Source organism: Pongo abelii, chromosome 16, assembly GCF_028885655.2.
Source record: "Pongo abelii isolate AG06213 chromosome 16, NHGRI_mPonAbe1-v2.0_pri, whole genome shotgun sequence".
Classification (NCBI taxonomy): Eukaryota; Metazoa; Chordata; class Mammalia; order Primates; family Hominidae; genus Pongo; species Pongo abelii.
Genome location: NC_072001.2, coordinates 66,464,171 through 66,484,554, shown reverse-complemented (window position 1 = coordinate 66,484,554; position 20,384 = coordinate 66,464,171). Strand labels below are relative to the sequence as shown.

The window sequence follows — 20,384 nt, the reverse complement described above, 5'->3', positions numbered from 1 at the left end:
TTAGAAAGAGCCAAAAATGAGTAGAATCTCTGAGGCTTTAACCGCTATCCTTAGCATTCTCTAACAAGGTTTACACTTTTTTTTCCTTGTGCCTTGGGCAAGCTCCCTTGGGTTCCACTCTCCAATACCCTCCCAAGTATGCCCGCTCGGTGACAGGATCTGGGGACAGGGCAGTTACTCTAGGTTCTTCTGTTCATAAGGCCTGCTCTGGCCCTCCTCTAGCCCTACCCTTCCCCATGAGTCAAGGAGCTCATGGGCCAAGTGGCTCTGTCCCACTAGACCATCCTTGAGGCTCCAGAAACTCCCAAATTCCCTGCCCAAGAGTCCCCAAATGCATTTTCAGGGCCCGTGTTGCCTCTCCTTCCATCTCTTCAGCCAAGGGCAGACTGCCCTGCTGCTGTGCTTACCCTTGGCCAAGGGGGGAAAGGGCAGCTGTTTGTGGGGGGCTGGGGTATCGAGGGGCATTCACCCAAGATCCCTTGTGGTGTGTGAGACAGAGCTGGGAGTGAAAGAAAATGGAGGAGGGGAGACCTCCAGGTTGGGGGCCCTCCCCTAATGCTGTATTTTGACTTGGAACTTTAAGGAGTGTGAAAATTCTAAATCTGAACCTGGCATTCCATCTCGTTATGAAAGTATTTGTCAAGCTAGGAGGATAGAACATATTTGATTTCATGTTACGTTAGCTTGATTTATAACTTTAAATACTGAGGCATGTGGTCCGTGGCCTCTGTTTATACTCTTGCTCTGCATGGGTTAAGAGGCCTGAGCTGGGGCAGGCTGGTTGCTCTGGCCTGGTGTCTGCCTCCCAGCTTGGAAGACCCCATCTTCACCCCAGATCCCAGCTTTTAGCTCCCGCTTGGTATCCTATTATTGGGCTCAGGGCCAGCCTCTTTCACCCCTCCAGCCAACCCTGGTTCTGAGAGCCCTGGGAAGGGAATTTCAACAATTGGGAACCAAACCTGGTGAATCAGGCTGGGACTCAAGCTTTTGTTTTGTTTGCTTTTGTTTGTTTCAAGATGTGGGAGGCCATGAAAAAGGAGGGCTGCTTTCTTCTGTGGCAGGCTGTCTCTTCCGGCAGCTCCACAAGAGATCTGGGGCGTTGGCAGCAGGCCAGTTGCAGGGAGTAGACAGTAGTTGGAGCTCTACTGAAACAGAGAGATCAGATGTGTCAGACAGGGAGACAGTGGAGCCCAGATTCAGGGCGAGACTGTGAGTGAAGCCTGCAAAGCCATACCAGAGCTAGATCCAGGAGGAATGACTGAGCGCTGGTCTGTAGGGGACAGCAGAACCCCCTAGAAATGTGTTTCTCAACACTCCTCTCACGGAGAGCACTGTGAGGCATCAGGAGAAGGTCTTAGTCCAGGGTGGGAGTATAAGACCCCCAGGGGCATGTTGATGACAGCAGAGTTTGTACAATGCCTCCTGGGATGGTGGGCTGAGTGACTACAGGACTTCCTTCTGCTTGGGGCCCTGTTCTCTTCTGGACTCACTGCAGGCTCTGAGATGGAGTGTCTGATGGCAACATGAGTGATGAGTAGACCCGGGTATATGTAACAAGGCACTAAAGCAGAGGGCACGCTCCAACTGGCAGAGGTCCTGTTCATGGTCCAGCCCTCCAGCAGCTGTCCTGACTGGCCTCTTCCTTGCCAGAACTCTCATGGCCAATGAGTTCGGACCTCATATTTCTCCACTTATTAAATCTACAGATGTGTACCCTGTCCCTCTACATGATAGGTTCCTCTACATTATCCCAGTAGCAGTGATAAGGCCTGACGTTCTTGTGGGGTAGACAGACAAGAAATGTTACTGGCGGCGAATCTGTACGGGTCTGCAGCAACCTCAATTCTTGCCCCCTCAGAAGGAAGAATTCGACTGAGAGACATAAGGCAGAAGGAGAGGCCGAGGCAAATTTTGGAGCAGGAGTGAAAGTTTATTAAAAAGCTTTAGAGCAGGAATGAAAGGAAGGAAAGTACACTTGGAAGAGGGCTAAGCAGGTGACTTGAAAGACAAGTGAGCTTTGAGCTTTTGACTTGGGGTTTTATACGTTGGCATACTTCCGGGATCTGGCGTCCCTTCTCCCCTCACTCTTCCCTTGGGGTTGCCTGTCGGCATGCACAGTGGCCTGCCAGCACTTGGGAGGTGAGCACGCGCAGTGTGTTTCCTAGAGTTGTACGCATGCTCACTTGAGATGTTCTCCCCTTACCAGTCAAGTGTTCCTATAAGGTCATATACCAGTGAAACTCCACCATTTTGCCTTTGAGTGCACATGTGTGAGCCCACTCACCCAATTCCTGATCTTATCAGGAAGCTACTGATCACTTGTTTCAGGTTTTTTCCTATCTATAGGGAGACTACCTTTCCCTGGAGCTGGCTGTGACGGATGATTCCTTAAGAGAAACTGTTAACAACTGCCCAACCATCACCTAATGTTCGCCTGACATTCCTGGTGGCGAGGCGGGGGTGGCTCTCTCCTCCTGTTTATGCCTGACTAGCTGCCCACTGTAATACAAAGACACAGAAACATACAAATGCATCTCAGTAGGACCAGAAAGCAGGGTCCGAGTGTAGAGTGTGACTGGGAGGGGGGACTGTTTTACATGGGGATGGGGGGATCTCTGAGCAGGTGACATTTGAACAGACGCCCCAAAGGAGTGAAGGAGTCAGGTGGGTACTGGAGAGAGAAACAGCGCTGGGCGGAAGGGTATGAAATGAATGAGGGGAGGGTGGTGGAAATGAGGATGGGGAGGTAGCCAAGGTCCAGACTGTAACTGCTTGAGGGGTTCTTCCTGCTCACTGCATAAAGAAAGACCACAGCATTGTAGTACAGAAACAGTTTGATAGACACAAGCCTGACCACGCCATGTGAGAGATGGAATCTGGACTCAAATCATCTGAAGCTTCTAGGTTAGGGGTTTTTCAAAGGCAGTTTGGGGGAAGGCCAGGTAATAGGTGCTTGCTGCTGATTTGTTGGGGTGGAAATGAAATCAGTGGGGGTCAAAGCTGTCCTTTGAAGGGCTGAATCACTTCTGGGTGGGGCCACAGGAGTGGAGTTGGCAGTCCAGATGGAGCCATGGGTGTCAGACATGGATAAAGCCTGGAAAGATATCTGAAAAGGCCAATCTACAATAGTGGTGTTATTTGCAGGACTAATTGGGCAAACTGCATATCTTCTAACCTCCCGAATAATGGCTGACAATGTTTGTATCTGCACCTTAGCGGGATTCAGGCTTCTCTCCTCCCCCAAGCCTGATGGCCTCCCATTAGCTTTACAAAAGCAGTTGAGTTTGGCACAAGGACTATTATTTACACTGTAGCCTTAATGTCTTCCAAAGTTAGCTCAGCCCAACAGTCCAGGAATAATTAAGGGAAAGGCAAGATTGGGGGAGGGTTAGCTTAGCTTACTGTTATAATTTTTCTCACTGATATAATTTTTGCAAAGGCGGTTTCCAGATGATCTGGGGCCTCATTGGTTGTGATGAGGACTTTGGAATTTATTTATGGTGATGGGCTATTGTTGGAGGGTTCGAAGTAGGACAGTGATATAATATGACATCCACAGGGAGGGAGTCATTGGGACTGCCAAGCTGAGAATGGACTGGAGGAGGCCAGACTGGACGCCTGGAGGTGCATCGGAAGGCTGCTGCAAACACCCAGGCCAGGGACGCCTGCGGTGTGCACTCAGTCACGTGTTCTCAACCAGAATGTAGGGAGTTTGTGTACTTCTAAGTGGAGGAATATGTATGTGGGTGTATGAGTGTGTGTGTTTATGTGCTTCTAAGTGGGGTGTGTGTGTGTGTGTGTGTGTGTGTGTGTGAGTCTTTATTTTCATGAACCTCTAACTAGGGTGAGTTTGGCTCTGTCACCCAGGCCGGAGTGCAGTGGCAGGATCTTGGCTCGTTGTAACCTCCGCCCCGTACCTGGGTTCAAGTGATTCTCATGCCTTAGCCTCCGGAGTAGCTGGGATTATAGGTGTGCCTCACCACACCTGGCTAATTTTTGTATTTTTAGTAGAAACGGGGTTTTGCCATGTTGGCCAGGCTGGTCTTGAACTCCTGGCCTCAAGTGATCCGCCCACCTGAGCTTCCCAAAGTGCTGGGATTACAGGCATGAGCCACTGCACCCGGCCTCTAACTAGGTTTTAGCACTCTTTTCAATGATAAATGTAGGCAACAAACTACAATAATATGAGCAGTGCCTGGGACTTTGTCACCACTAGAAATCACAGATGTTTTTATATCACATTACATCCAGTCCCTGCAGCTCTCTGGAAATATTGCTTATACTTATCACTACTTTGGAATTATAATAGTTATTAGACTTGCCACCAGATCTTTTTATTTAATGTGGTAATAACAAAGCACATACATTAATATCTCATAAATCTATTCTTTAAAATATTTTGGTAAATAGATTTTAATATGATTGGTTTCCTTTATAATTCTCTGTTTTTTATTTTATGCATTTAAAAATATTATTTTGATAAAGTGGTGGACATAGTTATGTGGACATAGTGTATGTGGTGTTATGTGGACATAGTGTATGTGGAGTTATGTGGACATAGTGTATGTGGTGAGAAAGGGTCAGGTTCTGGATGTGTTTTGCAGGTAAAGCTGGCAGGACTTGCAGATGGATTAAAAGTGTGGAGCAGGAGAGGAGGGGAGAGGAGTTAGGCCTCCTGGGTCTTTGGCCTGAGCAGGTGGATGCAAACCAATGGTGTCACAGAGTAGAGGCAGATGAGGGGAGGAGCAGATTTGGGGGCCAGGAAATAGAAAGCTTCATTTTTGCATGTTGACTATTGTAAAATAAGGAATGATGATTGTGCTGGGAAGAAATCATGTTTATAAAGCTCCTGACACATACTAGACCCCAGTGGTAGCTGTGATTGATAACTTGCCCCAGATCAAGAAAGCGGCAGCAGTGATATGGGGGCTGGGTCTCAAGAGCAGGGTCTGGTAGACAGTCGTATGTATGAATCTAGAATCCAGTCGTATATATGAATCACACTTGATTCATATATATCATGTGTGATATGATTGCAACTTAGCAAAGTGTGTATGCGTGTGAGCAAGGTCTGGAAAATGAATTAATGAAAATGAAGATAGTGGTGTTAGGTTGTTAGGAGGCTTCAGTCTATAGATTTTATTTAAAGCTTTAGGTCTAGATACAGTAAATATTAATGCACCCATTTTCTAGAATTGAGGCTCAGAACCACAAAGCCCATTTGTTACCTACCATGGGCAGAGACAATTCCTTCAGCCTGGTTTTCTGCTACTAGTGTTCCCTCTTTGCTTCACCGGGCTGAAAATAACCTACTATGGTGGGCTAAGACCCTCCTATAAGGACGACTGCAAAGACGAATTATCTGGCAGAAGCCTCCCTGTGCTAAATCTGGCACCACAAAGAAGAAATACACAACGCTTCCTTCCATGTTGACAAGTGGAACAACTTTCTCCTAATTTGGATCCCTGTGTGCCTGCGGAGCCCATGGTCACTTCATATTCAATGCTGAAATTGAACTGCTCCAGCCACAGTACATTTCAGGCAGAGATTACTTTAGAAAGGTGGTAATTAGCTGCACAGCCAGAGATGTTCTCATATACGACTGCTCACATTGACACTAAACCTCAAACACTGTTTACCAGAAGCACAAGGATGGTTAGTAATTTTGTCTCAGACACTAACGCCAGGAGCAGTCGTGACCAACGTGACCGACTGGGCCTTGGTTTCCTTACCTGTGAACCAAACAGGTTCAATGAGGTGTAGTGAACATCCCAGAGGCTCTAAAGTCAGGTTTCACTTTTCTCTGAACTTGCTTGGTCTTGTGTGGGTGCCCTGCAATTCTGGGGAAGGTCCTTATCCAGGGAGGAGGGAGAGTTCCAGGTGAGGGCATCAGGCTTTCTGTTCCTGACTCACTGCTTGGATCTGGAGTAAATCCTTCTATGTTTTGGGACTGCATCCTTTTTAAGCTCCTGAAAAAGAAGGGAAGCTTTCAGAAATGACTGGAGGAATGAATTCTTTGATTACAGAACCCTTGAAACACAGTACAAAGGGCCCAGAATAATTCTTTTCTTGAATCACCATAGAAGTATTTCTCAAGTATTTTGTGTCACACGGACCATGGGCATTTGTATGGAGGTAAATGTGATGCAGTGGAAAAAATGTGGGCTCCGGAGGCAGGAGACCCAGCTCCGGAGGCAGGAGATCCAGCCCCAGTCTCAGTGCTGCCACTTTCTGGGTGACCTGGGGCAAGCTGCTCATTATAGCTACTGCCAGTGCTTACTATGTGCCCGGCGCTTTATAAAAATGATTTCTTCCCAGCCCAATGATCATTCCCCAACTTACAGATGAGGAGACAAACTGAGTGCAGTTCTCCAGCTGGGAGATGCAGGGCTAGCATTTCGCGCATTCAGACGCGAGATGCCTGGATAGCCTCAACATCCATTCCTGTACCTTTGCAGTCTTCCCTCACCCCTGCAGGGAGGCCTGGGGAGAAAATGCACGTGAAGCACCTGGGACATCATAGTTGCTCAATAAACATCAGTTTTTCTCTCATTTCCGTGCTAGATATGGAAATGCAGAGAATACAGGCTGGTAGTTCCAGAGAAGATTCTTTCCATTCTCTCTCTCCCCCTGCTTCCTCCAATTATTTAATTCTCACCAGCATTACAGCCATTGAGAAATATCAGCTGGAAGGCAACTCCCCTAGCCCCTCATTCAGGACTCTGCTTTCTCGGGGTCTGTGGGAAGAGTGTTTTTGCTGACCTTACTTAGGACCAGCTCATATCCACTGAGTACTTACTACTCACCAGCTGCTGCAACCAGCACCTTGTGGGCATTTTCTCACTTCATCCTCAGAACAAGCCTGTGAGGCAGATGTGATTGACAGCTCCATTTCAGAGGTAAGGACACTGAGTCTTAGGGAGGGCCGGTCACTTTCCTGAGTCCACACAATTTGCCAGTAGCAAGGTCAGAATTAGAAATCAGATCTGCTTTATTCTTAAATTCTCCATGCCCTTTGGAAAATAGACATTTCTTTGGGGAAACTGCAATTTGCCCTTCTGCTCCCAGCTGTCTCCTTTGCTCTCCTGAGAATCCAGTAAAACAAAACCAAGCCTAAAATAGGTTAAGTCTAAAATGAAGATTCCCAGGCATTTGGGAGGCTCCAGGGCTTTAAGTAAACAATCGTCATCAAAGGGAAAGCTTTGTGTGTTACAGGGCAAAGACACACCCTCTGACTTAGTAATTGCACCCCTGGGGTTTCTGCTAAGGCTATATTTAACATAAAAACTTCCACAAGTATATTTATCATAAAGTTATTTCAATATCTGAAATTTAGAAGCAATATAAATATCTCAAATAAGGAAACGGTTGGTGAACTACTATGTATCGACAAGACAGAACATTATGTAACCATTAAAATTATGATCCTTTAGGCTGGGTATCGTGGGTCACGCCTGTAATCCTAACATTTTGGGAGGTCAAGGCAGGAGGATCATGTGATCCCAGGAGTTCGAGACCGGACTGGGCAACATGATGAAACCTCATCTCTACAAAAAATACAAAAATTAGCCAGGCATGGTGGTGCATGCTTGTGGCCCCACCTACTTGGGAGGCTGAGGTGGGAGGATCACTTGAGCCTGGGAGATTGAGGCTGCAGTGAGCAGAGATTGTGCCAGTGCACTCCAGACTGGGTGACAAAATGAAACCTTGTTTCAAAAAAAAGAAAAGATGATTATTTAGACTATATAGAAATGAAGAAACTTTTATGTACATATCATATATGATTAAGTGTAAACAGTATAAAATACATGTGTGATATGATTGCAACTTAGCAAAGTGTGTATGCGTGTGAGCAAGGTCTGGAAAATGAATTAATGAAAGTGAAAATAGTGGTGTTAGGTTGATAGAATTACAGGTGCTTTTAATTTTTCAATAAAGCAGTACTTGTTCATGTTAAAAACAATTCAAACAATAAAAAAGGTGTGATCATTAGAGAAATGCAAATCAAAACCACAATAAGATACCATCTCACACCAGTCAGAATGGCTATTATTAAAAAGTTAAATAACAGCTGGTGAGGTTGTGGAGAACAGGAAATGCTTATACACTGTTGGTGGGAGTGTAAATTAGTTCAACCATTGTGGAAAGCAGTGTGGTGATTCCTCAAAGAGCTAAAAACAGAACTACCATTCAACCTAGCAATCCCATTACTGGGTATATACCCAAAGGAATATAAGTCATTCTACCATAAAGACACATGTACATGTATGTTCACTGTAGCACTGTTGACAATAGCAAAGACATGGAATTAACCTAAATGCCCATCAATGGCAGATTGGATAAAGAAAATGTGGTGCATATACACCATGGAATATTATGCAGCCATAAAAAGAATGAGATTATGTCCTTTGCAAGAACATGGAGGGAGCTGAAGACCATTATCCTTAGCAAATGAACACAGAATCAGAAAACCAAATACCATGTGTTCTCACTTATAAGTGGGAGCTAAATGATAAGAACACATGGACACATAGAGGGGACCAACACACACTGGGGCCTATCAGAGGGTGGAGGATGGGAGGAAAGAGAGGATCAGAAAAAATAACTACTGGGTCCGAGGCCTAGTACCTGAGTGACAAAACAACCTGTACAACAAACCCCCATGACACAAGTTTACCTATGTAACAAACACGCACATGTACCCCTGAACCTAACATAAAAGTTAAAAAAAAAAAAAAAAAAAAAAGGTGTGAGGTTGAAAGTATTTCGGCTCTCCAGTGGTAGCGCCTATTACATTTTCTTATACCCTTGTCATGAAAGAGTTTTTACATTGAAAAATATCCTTAATGCTATTTTTAGTTAAAAACAAAACAAGTCTTTTTTTTCCACAATGGCCAATCCTCATGTCTTTCAGATCATTTGAATTTTTTAAATAAGATTTTACTTCGTTTATTATAATTATTTTTAAGTTCTCACTCTGTTGTCCAGGCTGGAGTGAAGTAGTGCAATCATAACTTACTGCAGCCTCAAACTCCTGGGCTCAAGTGATCCTCCCTCCTCAGCCTCCCAAGTAGCTGGGACTACAGGCATGTGCCACCAGGCCAGGCTAATTTTTTAAATTTTTTGTAGAGATGGGGGTCTCGCTGTTGCCCAGGCTGGTCTTGAACTCCTGGGCTCAAGTGATCCTCTCACCTTGGCCTCCCAAAGTGCTGGGATTACAGGTATGAGGCACTGAGTCTGGCCTGTTTATTACAATGTTTTATTTTTTTAAATTTTGGGCATACAAAAAAATTAGAATATAATATAATGGTCATATGTGTACCTTCTACCCAGCAAAAAATTTAAAACATTTAAGATGTAGTCAAGGCCTCCTCCTGATTCCTGATTCCATTCCAGCCCTCCCTCTTTGTTGATACTATGACTCTCCTGAATTTACTGTTCATCATATTTTTCTACTTTCGCTATATATATGTATGTGTGAGTATCTTTCTTAAAAATATTCTTGTTTTGCACGTTTTAAATTTCTCTCCAATTTATATAATACTGTTTAGATTCTTCTGAACCTTGTTTTTTTCACTCAATATTGTTTTGGTGAGATTCGTTCATATTGACAAGTTTGGGCATGTTCAGGGTGGTATGGCCACAGACAGATTCATCCATATTGATACAAATAGCTAATTCATCATCACTGCTGTTTAATATTCCCTTCTGTGAATGTAGCAATCTCTGTTGGTGTCTTGCCTGCCTATATCCTCTGAGCACTCAGCATTTCTCTGGCTCCCACTGCCAGCACCCACACATCATTGTCCACGGGCTTTCTTGACTGTTGGAGCATGATCAGTTGCTACATGGAGCAGGCCCAAAAGCCTGGGATTTAACAGCCCCCAGGAATAGCCCTCACCAATGACTGATGGAAGTTGGTAGATAAATACCCCAGCTCCCTTGCTCCTTAGGGAGGATAACTCTGAGGCCTCACTCTACACTGCCTCCTAGAATTTCCCAGCAGGATTAACCTGCAGTTCACTGCCCACAGTGGTAACTTGCTTGATAATCATCTCAGGCCAGGTTTTCCAGAAGCAGAAACTGAGCTGGAATTTGGGATGTAAGATGTTTATTAGGAATCAACACCTCCAAAAGGAAACAGGGGAATGCAGGACTGGGAAGAAGGAGGAGGAGAACTGTGATGCTGGCCTGATAAAGCCTTGGCCAACCTGCAGGGAACTGGGGAGCAAGTACAGTAGCACCCATTCGAGTGTCTCGTGGTAGACCCAAATGGCTGGGTCTTTATACCTCCGCCTTGCTCAGTCCCTGGCTGTGGGCTGTCCTGGAGTGGGCATGACCTTGGGTGAGGCTGCTGTCTATGGCTGAGGCAGGCCCTGGAGGAGCTGACAGCTGGAGGCCCTCTGCTGATGCCAACCCCTGCAGCTTCCTGAAGTGGAATCTGGGCAGCACATCTATGTCTACCACAAGAACACACCTTGTGGCTTGTTGGCTTCTTCCCTAGTATCATATTTTGCTGTCAAACATTTGAGACCACGTCCCACATAAACTACTTGTATCTTTGTCTCAGAGTCTGTTTTTTGGAGAACTCAGACAATGATTATATCTCAGTTTATCCATCCTCCTTTCAATGTTTCCAATTCTGTGCCACTGCTAACTAAGTTGTAATGGATTTTCTTGTACAAGTCTCTTCGTGTATGTGTGAGAGTTTTAAGGTCAATGTTTAGAGCAGAGTTCTTGGGTCAGAGGGTATGTATGTCTTCAACTTTGTTAGATGTTGTCAAGTTGCCCTCCAAATTGGTTGTCTTAAGTAACTTGAGTTGTATAAACATTCAAAAGTTGCATGGGCCTAAAAGAATTACTGTTTCTCTCTGACTGTTCCTACCACAGAAGATCAGCATCATTGGGCATCTCTATTGTTTGCCAGAGAAAGGCATTCCATGGTGCCAGATCTGTCATGCTGAGCATGCTTTCTGGAAGGTTAAGCTGTTACAGACTTCTGAGACCGGGTCAGTTTGAGACAACAAACAAAATCACTTAAAAAAATACTAATAGTTTGTGTCATGATTGGCTACATAGACTAAGATGACATTGGTGTAGTAACTATCAAGAATCATATGTAATGGACCATTTTACAGACTGGATAATCCCTCCCACCCCAGATGTCTATGTCTAATCTCTGGAATCTCTTACAGGGCAAAAAGAACTTTGCACATGTGATTAGGCTAAGGAGACTGAGATGGAAATTTACCTTGGATCATCCTGCTGGGCCCAATGTAATCATAAGAGGGAGTAAGATGTGACATGACAGAAGCAGCGGTCAGAGAGACTAAGAGAGAGAGAGAGATTGATTTGAAGATGCTATGCTGCTGGCCTTGAAATAGAAGAAGGGGCCACAAGCCAAGGAGTACAGGCAGCCTCTATAAACCTGGAAAAGGCAGGGAACAGATTCTTCCCTAGAGCCTCCAGAAGGAATGTAGCCCTGCTGACACCTTGATTTGGGGATAATACACTTGTGGTGTTTCAAGTCACTAAGTTTGTGGTATTTGTTATAGCAGTAATTGGAAACTGATGCCCCAATAACCACATAAAGAGCCACCCAAAAGGATTTAAGGGAATGGTACTCAGAGGGTACTCACAGAGAGCCTCAGATAATGCGTCTTCCCAGCAGCCAGAGTGGAAAACCTCATAATTCAGGCAGCATTGATTAGAGTACCAAGGAGTATCTTGCATTGGTAGGAGGGGGGAAAATTAACCCTAAATTAAAAGCAGCTCTGACCTGGCCTAACAAAGTTTAAGAGTAAGACCTGAAATGATCAAACTCTTTCCAAGTAACTTAATGGCATCCCAGAACAAAGCTTAAGAATATTTGTATGAATACAATACTATTCAACATCCAACAAGGTAAAACTGACAATATTTGGCATTCGAACAAAAAGTACCAGGCATGCAAAAAGGCAGGAAAACACAACCTAGAATGATGAGAAAAGTCAATTAGTCTAAACTGACCCAGAAATAACATGGATGATAGAATTTGTATATAACATATTGTAAAAGTTATTATTACATATTCCATATTTCAAGAAGCTAGAGGAAAGACTGAACATGACAGAAAGACATGGACGATATCAAATAAACCTAAATTGAGCTATTAGAGATGAAAACTACAATGTCTGAAATGAAAAATGCACTCAATAGGACTAATAACACAGTATACTTTGCAGAGGAGAATAACAAAGCATCAGTGAACTGTGGGATAACTTCAAGGCCTAATGTAAGTGGAATTGGAGAATGGAGTCCTTGAAATGGGGCTGGTATGCCAAAAATAATATTAGTCAAAAATGTTCCAAGTTTGAGGGAAACTGTAAACTTGCCTACCTGAGAAACTTAACAGACCCAAGCACAGAAACATGAAAAAAAACAACCCCAAGGCACATCATACTTAAGTTGCTAAACATCAGTGATAAAGAGAAAATCAAAAGCAGTTGAGAAAAAAGACACATTTATATACAGAGAAATGAAGGTAAGGATGACAGAAGATTTCTCATGAAAGCAGAGCAAGCTAGCAGACAGTGGAATGACATCTTTAATGTGCTAAACAGAAAACAAAACAAAAAGCCCTGTCAAATGAGAGTTCCACACTCAAAGAAAGTGTCTTTCAAAAAAGAGGTGAAATACTTCTTCAGATCTACAAAGGCTGAAAGAATTCCTCACCAGCAGACTTAACTCTGCAATAAATGTTATTGGAAGTCTTACAAACAGAAGAAAAATGATACCAGATGGAAACATGGATCTACCTAAAGGATAAAGAGCACCAGAACTGACAACTATATAGACAATTTAAATACTTTTTTCTTCTTAGCTAAGTCTCTTTAAAAGACAATTGACTGTTGCTGGGCATGGTGGCTCACACCTGTAATCTCAGCACTTTGGGAGGCCGAGGCGGGTGGATCACGAGGTCAGGAGGTCAAGACCAGCCTGGCCAACATGGTGAAACCCCGTCTCTACTAAAAATACAAAAATTAGCCAGGCGCAGTGGCAGGTGCCTGTAATCCCAGATACTCGGGAGGCTGAGGCAGGAGAATCACTTGAACCCAGGAGACAGAGGTTGCAGTGAGCCAAAATCACACCACTGCACTGGAGCCTGGGTGACAGAGCAAGACTCTGTCTCAGAAAAAAAAAAAAAAAAAAAAAGATAATTGACTGTTTAAAGCAAAAATAATTTAATAATTATGTAGAGGTACATCTGTAACAACAATACTACAAAGGCCAGGAGGGGAGAAATAGAAATATACTGTAGTAAGTTTCTTTTCTTTTTTTTTTTTTTTTTGAGACAGGGTCTTACTGTCACCCAGGCTGGAGTGCAGTGGTGTGATAACCACTCACTGCAGCCTCAACCTCCCAGGCTCAAGTGATTCTTCTAACTCAGCCTCCTGAGTAGCTGAGACTAGAGGCATGCGCCACCACCACGCCTGGCTAATTTTTGTATTTTTTGTAAAGATGGGGTTACATATTACCCAGGCTGGTCTTGAACTCCTGAGCTCGAGCGATACACCCGCCTTGGCCTCCCAAAGTGTTGGGATTACAGGCGTAAGCCACCGTGCCAGGCCTTGTTGTAAGACTCTTATATATGAAGTGATATGATATCACTTAAAGGTAAGTGATTACCTTTAAGTAATCACTTAAAGGTAAGCAATAAGTTAAAGGTGCATACTATAAATCCTAACACAACCACTAAAATAACAAGCAAAGAGTTATAGCTAATAAGTCAACAAAGAAGATAAAAATAGAGTCATGAAAAATACCCAATTACTTAAAAAAAACGAGAACAAGAGGGAAATGTGAGTAAAAAATAGATGGGAGAAATAGAAAACACATAGCATGTGTTATAATCATGATAAATGTTATAGTGTTTATAATAACCATGTGAATAATCATGATAAATGTAAACAGGCTCAATATTGAAACTAAAGCAGGGACTGCCATGTTGGATAAGAAAAAGCAAGACTCAGCTATGTGCTCTGTGTAAGAAACCCACTTTAGGCCAGGCACAGTGGCTCAGGCCTGTAATCCCAGCACTTTGGGAGGCCAAGGTGGGTGGATCACTTTAGGTCAGGAGTTTGAAACCAGCCTGGCCAACATGGTGAAACCCTGTCTCTACTAAAAAAAAAAAAAAAAAAAAAGCAGTAGTTGGGTGTGGTGGTGCACACCTGTAGTCCCAGCTACCTGGGAGGCTAAGGCAGGAGAACTGTCTGAACCCAGGTGGTGGAGGCTGCAGTGAATCAAGATTAGGCCACTGCACTCCAGCCCGGGTGGCAGAGTGAAACTCCATCTCCAAAACAAAAAAGAAGGAAAAGAACTCAGTTTAAATATAAATACATAAATAGGTTAAAGGTGAAAGGATGGGAAAAGATATGTCATGTTAACACTTGTCAAAACAAACTAACGTGGTTATATTAATACCAGACAAAAGAGATTTCAGAACAAAGAATATTACTAGAGATAAAGAAGATAATTTCATAATGATAAAGGGGTCAATTCATCAAGATGACATAATCTTAATGACTTATACACCTCAAAACAGCTTCAAAATACATGAAGCAAAAACTCATAGAACTGCAAGAAGTTATAGTCAGATCCACAATTATAGTTTGAGATTATAGAACCTCTCTCTTGATAACTGAGAACAAAAAGAAAATCAGACCAAGTGGTTCAGTTCAATGGGAATGGAAAGTGCAAGAAAGGAGTGATGGAAAATGAGTTAACTATCCTGGAGGGCCAGGTAATAGGCCAAAACATAAAAACAGAGATGAACTCAGTAACTCTGGGGGCCAAGCGGGCGGGCATGTTTAGTGAACACAAAGCTCTCCTATTACTATCCATAATTAGGACAAATGATTTCCAGTTTCCATAGTCTCAGTTATCCTTTTTATTTTTGTATAAACAATCTACAAGTGTGCGCCAGAAATATTGTTGCCCTTTAATCACACAGAACTGGTTTGAAGCAGAATCCTTTGAATTGTATAAAGTCAAGCTGAGAGAATAGTCTGTGACAGACGGGACCCACTTTTTAGTGCAGTCTTAGATCCATCTCTGAGTGAGGCAAAGCATAGAAGGTGGAAACATAAGGAAATGATGTAAGCCACCATAAATTAAAGGATAGTGAAGAACGAACAGAGGTCCTGAGGAGATAGTCCATCCGTCTAATGATCATCTACCCATCATCCATCCATCCTTCCATCCATCCATCCTCCATCCATCTACTTATTTAATAAATAATTATTAAGACCTTGGTGGAGGAAAGTTCATCTGTGTCCTCCTGACTCTTAGTCCTATTCAGGAATAACTGAGACCTCATACCTAGTTTGCCTTTAGGGAAAATTACCATCAAGGCACACACAGATTGTACCCTGGGGGGTGCTCTGGCAATAACAGATATCCTGTTGTGTGAACAATGGTCTATCCTGTCAACTCAAGCCATTTAATTTAATTTTAACTTTAATTTTTTCATTGAGACAGAGTCTCACTCTGTTGCTGAGGCTGGAGTGCAGTAGCACGATCTCGGTTCACTGCAACCTCTGCCTCCCTCCTGGGTTTAAGCGATTCTCCTGCCTCAGCCTCCTAAATAGCTGGGATTGCAGGCTCCTGCCACCATGCCCAGCTAACTTTTGTATTTTTAGTAAAGATGAGGTTTCACCATGTTGGCCAGGCTGGTCTCGAACTCCTGACCTCAAGTGATTTGCCCATCTCGGCCTCCCAAAGTGCTGGGATTACAGGTGTGAGCTACCACGTCTGGCTTCAAGCCATTTTAAATCAGGCCCCCAAAACATTGGATTGTCAGGAATTAGAGTAGAATGAGAGACATACTTAGATCAAATTGTGTTGAAGGAAGAGGGAGCCATTTAGACAAGAGACCCTTCTCCAAGAAGGGATACAGAGATGGATGGGAGTGGAAGTTCACGTCTCTCCCTCAATGTCTTCCATTCCTCCCCTGAATCTGCCTCTTCTACCCCCAACCCAAGAGCATGATTTGGTCCTTAAGAGCCAACCAGCCTCTTAGTTGACAGATGTGTGAACCTCTCTTAGAAATGCTGGAATAAACCCCACTCAAAAGGAAATCTGGAGTCCAGAAGAGAGGATCAGGTTTGGAGTCTAGACGTGCCTAGATTCAAGTCCCAGCTCTAACACTTAGAAGTTGTATAATCTTTTTTTTTTTTTTTTTTTTGAGACAGTCTCACTCAGTAGCCCAGGCTGGAGTGCCATGGCACGATCTTGGCTCACTGCAAATGTCACCTCCTGCATTCAAGTGATTCTCATGCCTCAGGCTCCTGAGTGGCAGGGATTACATGCTTGTGCTGCCATACCAAGCTAATTTTTGTATTTTTAGTAGTGATGGGGTTTCACCATGTTGGCCAGGCTGGTCTCGAACATCTGACCTCAGATGATCTGCCCTCCTCCACCTCCCAAAGTGCTGGGATTATAGGTGTGAGCCACTATGCCTGTCCTCAAAGTTGTATAATCTTAAGTCATTGAACTTCTCTAGGTCTTGGTTTTCTCATCTGTAAAATGGGGATACTAACCTTATACAGGTGGTTGAGAGGATTAAACCAAATAACAGGTGTGGGTATATTTCCCAAGCTATAACCTTGAGTATCCCCCAAATATCTAATTTTGTTTTTCTGTAATTTAAACAATATCTTGAGCTCCCATTTTGACTACTGATTAAATACAAACAATAATAACAAAATAGTCCAATTCTAAGCAAATTCAGACACTTAAATGTGTTTCTTGGTCATTTTAGTTTTAAGCTTGCTCAAGTCAGTATTTTCTCCTTCTCTTTCTTCTCTCTGGGGAGTTCTCCTCTGTCCTGGGGTTGCTCGAGTGTTAGCTCCATAGTGGAGAGAGACACCTGCCCTTGTTTATTTCCTGAAACTTAATTCGTCTTGACTAGCCTTTGGTCCAGAATACGCTGGCATCTTTTGGGACATCCACACCCCTCCCTTACCTGTTACCAGGTCTACACAAGTCCCTCTATACTGTTTTTGTCCTTCTTAGAGCCTCAGAGACCCTCCTAGGCCATTATCTTTAAAATGTTTTAAATTTACCTTACATAAACAACTAACAAACCCATATCATCCACCATGACAAGGGTACAAAAAGGAAAACAAAATTCTCTCATCTGTCCTTGTCCCATAGCCCCCCACTTCTCCTCCCCAGAGGCAACCCTTTTTACGAGTTTCTTATGTGTCCCTTCAAAAATAATTTAAGCATATATATATATGCTTGTAATGCATATATAGTTAATGCATTATGTGTATTATATATATTATGCTTGTAAATGCTTATATATTAAAAATCATCTATCATTGATCAAAGTTCACTATGGACTTTAACTCGTACATACACACATACATATATATAATCTTGTTAACTGCCTTAGAAAACAAAGCCTAAGGCAAAGTTTCTGTGCTGACACTTTATGGAGGGACAATCTCAGGGCACAGCACGAGTCAGGGGAAAACGGAAGCGAGATAGGGTACTAATTTCCAAGTGCTGCCATAACAAAGTACTGCTAATACATACAGGATGGCTTAAAACAACAGAAAGGTATTCTCCCACAGTTCTGGAGGCTAGAAATATGAAGGCAAGCTGCCGGCAGGGCCATGCTTCCTTGGAAGCTTCTAGGAGGAGGATCCTTCCTTGTCTCTTCCCAGATGTTCTTTGGCTTGTGGTGGTGTAATGCCCATCTTGGCCTCTGTTGTCACATAGTGTTCTCCCCTTGTGTCTATGTCTGTGTGTCTCTCATCTTCTTATAACACCAGTCACCTTGGCTTAAGGACCCACCCAACTCCAGTATAACTGCATCCTTTATTACATCTGCAACGACCCTATTTCCAAATAAGTTCACATTCTGAGATACTGGGGGGTTAGGACTTCAACATACGTTTTTGGGGGCACAATTCAACCCATAACAGGCAGGAAAGTAATCTCATGATGATGTTGCCAAGCTGGCTGAAGCTTCACGAGAAACACAAAGCATTTGGGGTCACATGGCAGATCTCCAGAGAGGCACATGGAGCCACTGTGCCTCAAAACAGTCTTTTTGGGATGTGAGGAAGAAAACAATTTATCTGCAGGATCTTAACCCCCATCTCTCATTGGTCAAAGTTCACCCATGGGGCTTTAACTCACCCATATTTTCAGATGGTATACCTACCTCCTCTGGACAGCCACTAGAGAAGCCAGATCCCATGGCCCATGGCATAGCACTTCATCCAAGTCAGGAAGTGTTGGGGGTGCCTGGGCCTCAGTGGGCCTGGGCAGGGTAGGTCCAGCGCTCAGGTGTAGAACCAGGAAGGGGCAGTAAAGCAAGAGCCTGTTGCAGGGTTGTTCCCAGGGCTGGCCTGCCTTACAATGGCCTCCGAGTCCCAAATCGTCTTCCTTCACATGGCTTGGACTCTTATTTTCTCTTAATTTATCTGTCAGAAACTGCAGAGAATTATCAGGCATCCATTAAGGGCTTAAAGGCAGACTGAAAAATTTGACTACCCCTGCGAGTATCAGCAACCATGTGGGAATCTTAACTTCTGGAGATTACTGTTCTCTTTTACAACTGTCAACTGATTATATTGAGCACCTACTAGGTGCCAGCCACTGTGCAAGGCGCTAGGAATATCGCAGACAAAGGAGCTTGTGTTCAAGAGGGAGAGAGAATAAACAAACGTTAAATGCAATTCTAATAGAGCCCTGATTGGGGAAATACAGGGAATTATAAGATCCAGCCTTGCCTATGTTGCTGTTTATATTTTCTTCTTAACTTTTAAATATCAAACAAGAAAATTTGGAAAATATAGAGATGTTCAGGAACAGTGCAAGATGCTATATGTTCCTTTTATTACTGAGCAGACAGGAGTTACACTGAGGGGAAGGGAATTTTGTTGGTTGGAGGGGAGGTAGGTAATAGATACTTTTGTCTGGCCTTGGTCTGAATGGCTTAGGGCATCCTAAATTCAAGGAAACTCAGCCCAGCACAGGAGTCTGACTTTATTGTGCATCCTACTTTCTTGGAGAGCTTGTTAAAAATGATAGCTTCCTGAAGCCTACTGTCAGAGATTGATTCCCAATGTGGGACAGGGGCCAAGAACAGATGCTTGGCCCATTGTGGCTTTCAATACATTTCTGTTGAATAAATGAATTATAATGCAGGCAATTCGAGGATCGCACTTGGATCTAGAGAGAGCGGCAGAGGGAAGTTTCTCCCATCTCGTAGATATTCCTAGGGGCATCCTGTACTTGGGAAAGGAGAAAGGAAACCCTGTTCCCACCTTGTCCCTCGTATGTCCTGTGGCCTCCTTCTCCTAGGACCCAGAATTCAGGCTGGCAGTATTTATACTCTAGCTCAGCTCTATTTGGGGTTAAACTTTTGAGAGTTGGCCTGGGAACTTAACCAAGATTTATAGCATTATTTCTATTGGAAACTAATTGAGATTCAAAATGTTTATGAGCATAAAATGTTTTCATTCTTATTATCCCATGTAAGCTTTGCAACGTCCTCCGGAGCAGATATTGTAATTATTTTCATCTTATACTGCAGGAAACTGTTGTTAGTGACTTAAGTGGACTGTTAACAGTCCCTTCACTGCACTTTCACGATTCCATTGCCCACTAAGTCTTAGGTCTGTGAACACCTTTCTTCAGATATAATAAACTCAGAAACGGAAGCAGGATCCAGGCATCTGTTTTTCCTGTCTGTGTATCTGTTGTATCTTCGAGCTGGTCTTTTCTCTGATCATCCACTTTGCTGGTTGTGTGTGCTTGGTGGGGACTTTGGGTGAAGCCCCTGCAGAAGCTGCTTCAGCCCTAACCCTTCATTCAAGTCTTAGGGGCGGGGGTTAATTCTTAATTCGAATAGCACTTGGAGTAGGTTTGGAGGAGTGGGTTGAGGGCGGGTTAAGGAGTTTGAACCATATCTGTAAGCCAATCATTTCATCCTTGGTTGTGCCTCAAAATCATTTATGCCCAAGCTTTTAAAAACACATAGTCTAGGGTCCAAGACCAGTTCTACTGAATCAGATTCTATGGAGGGATGGGGAGTGGCGCCTGGGCATCGGAATTTGAATTTAGGTCATTCTGTCACCTAGCAGGTTGACACTCTTGCTGTAGGCATGTAGGCAGTGAGTGCATAGTTATTGAAGGAAGGGAGAGACAGCACTGTTTTAGGAAGATTAATTTGGCAATTGTAGGAGGGAGAGAGGGGAAAGGAAGAAAATTGGAGGCAGGGAAACTAGTTAGGAGGCTCCAGAAATAGACTGGGGATAGATGTGCTAAGACCTGAAACTGGCTGGCGATGGGAACCCCATGTGGAAGGCAGTGGAAGAGCTCTG

At 43.6% G+C, this 20,384-nt stretch overlaps 1 long non-coding RNA gene across 1 annotated transcript in view; it reads right to left on the bottom strand.

The window, feature by feature from the left end:
* Positions 1–568: 568 nt before the first annotated feature.
* LOC103892538 (uncharacterized) overlaps positions 569–20,384 on the bottom strand; it is a 49,872-nt gene continuing 30,056 nt past the window's right edge. The window contains exons 5-7 of the long non-coding RNA XR_656738.3: positions 6,800–6,937; positions 5,733–5,969; positions 569–1,142 (exon numbers count right to left, since the gene is read on the bottom strand). This is a non-coding gene — a long non-coding RNA (uncharacterized LOC103892538). The remainder of the gene's footprint in view (positions 1,143–5,732; positions 5,970–6,799; positions 6,938–20,384) is intronic.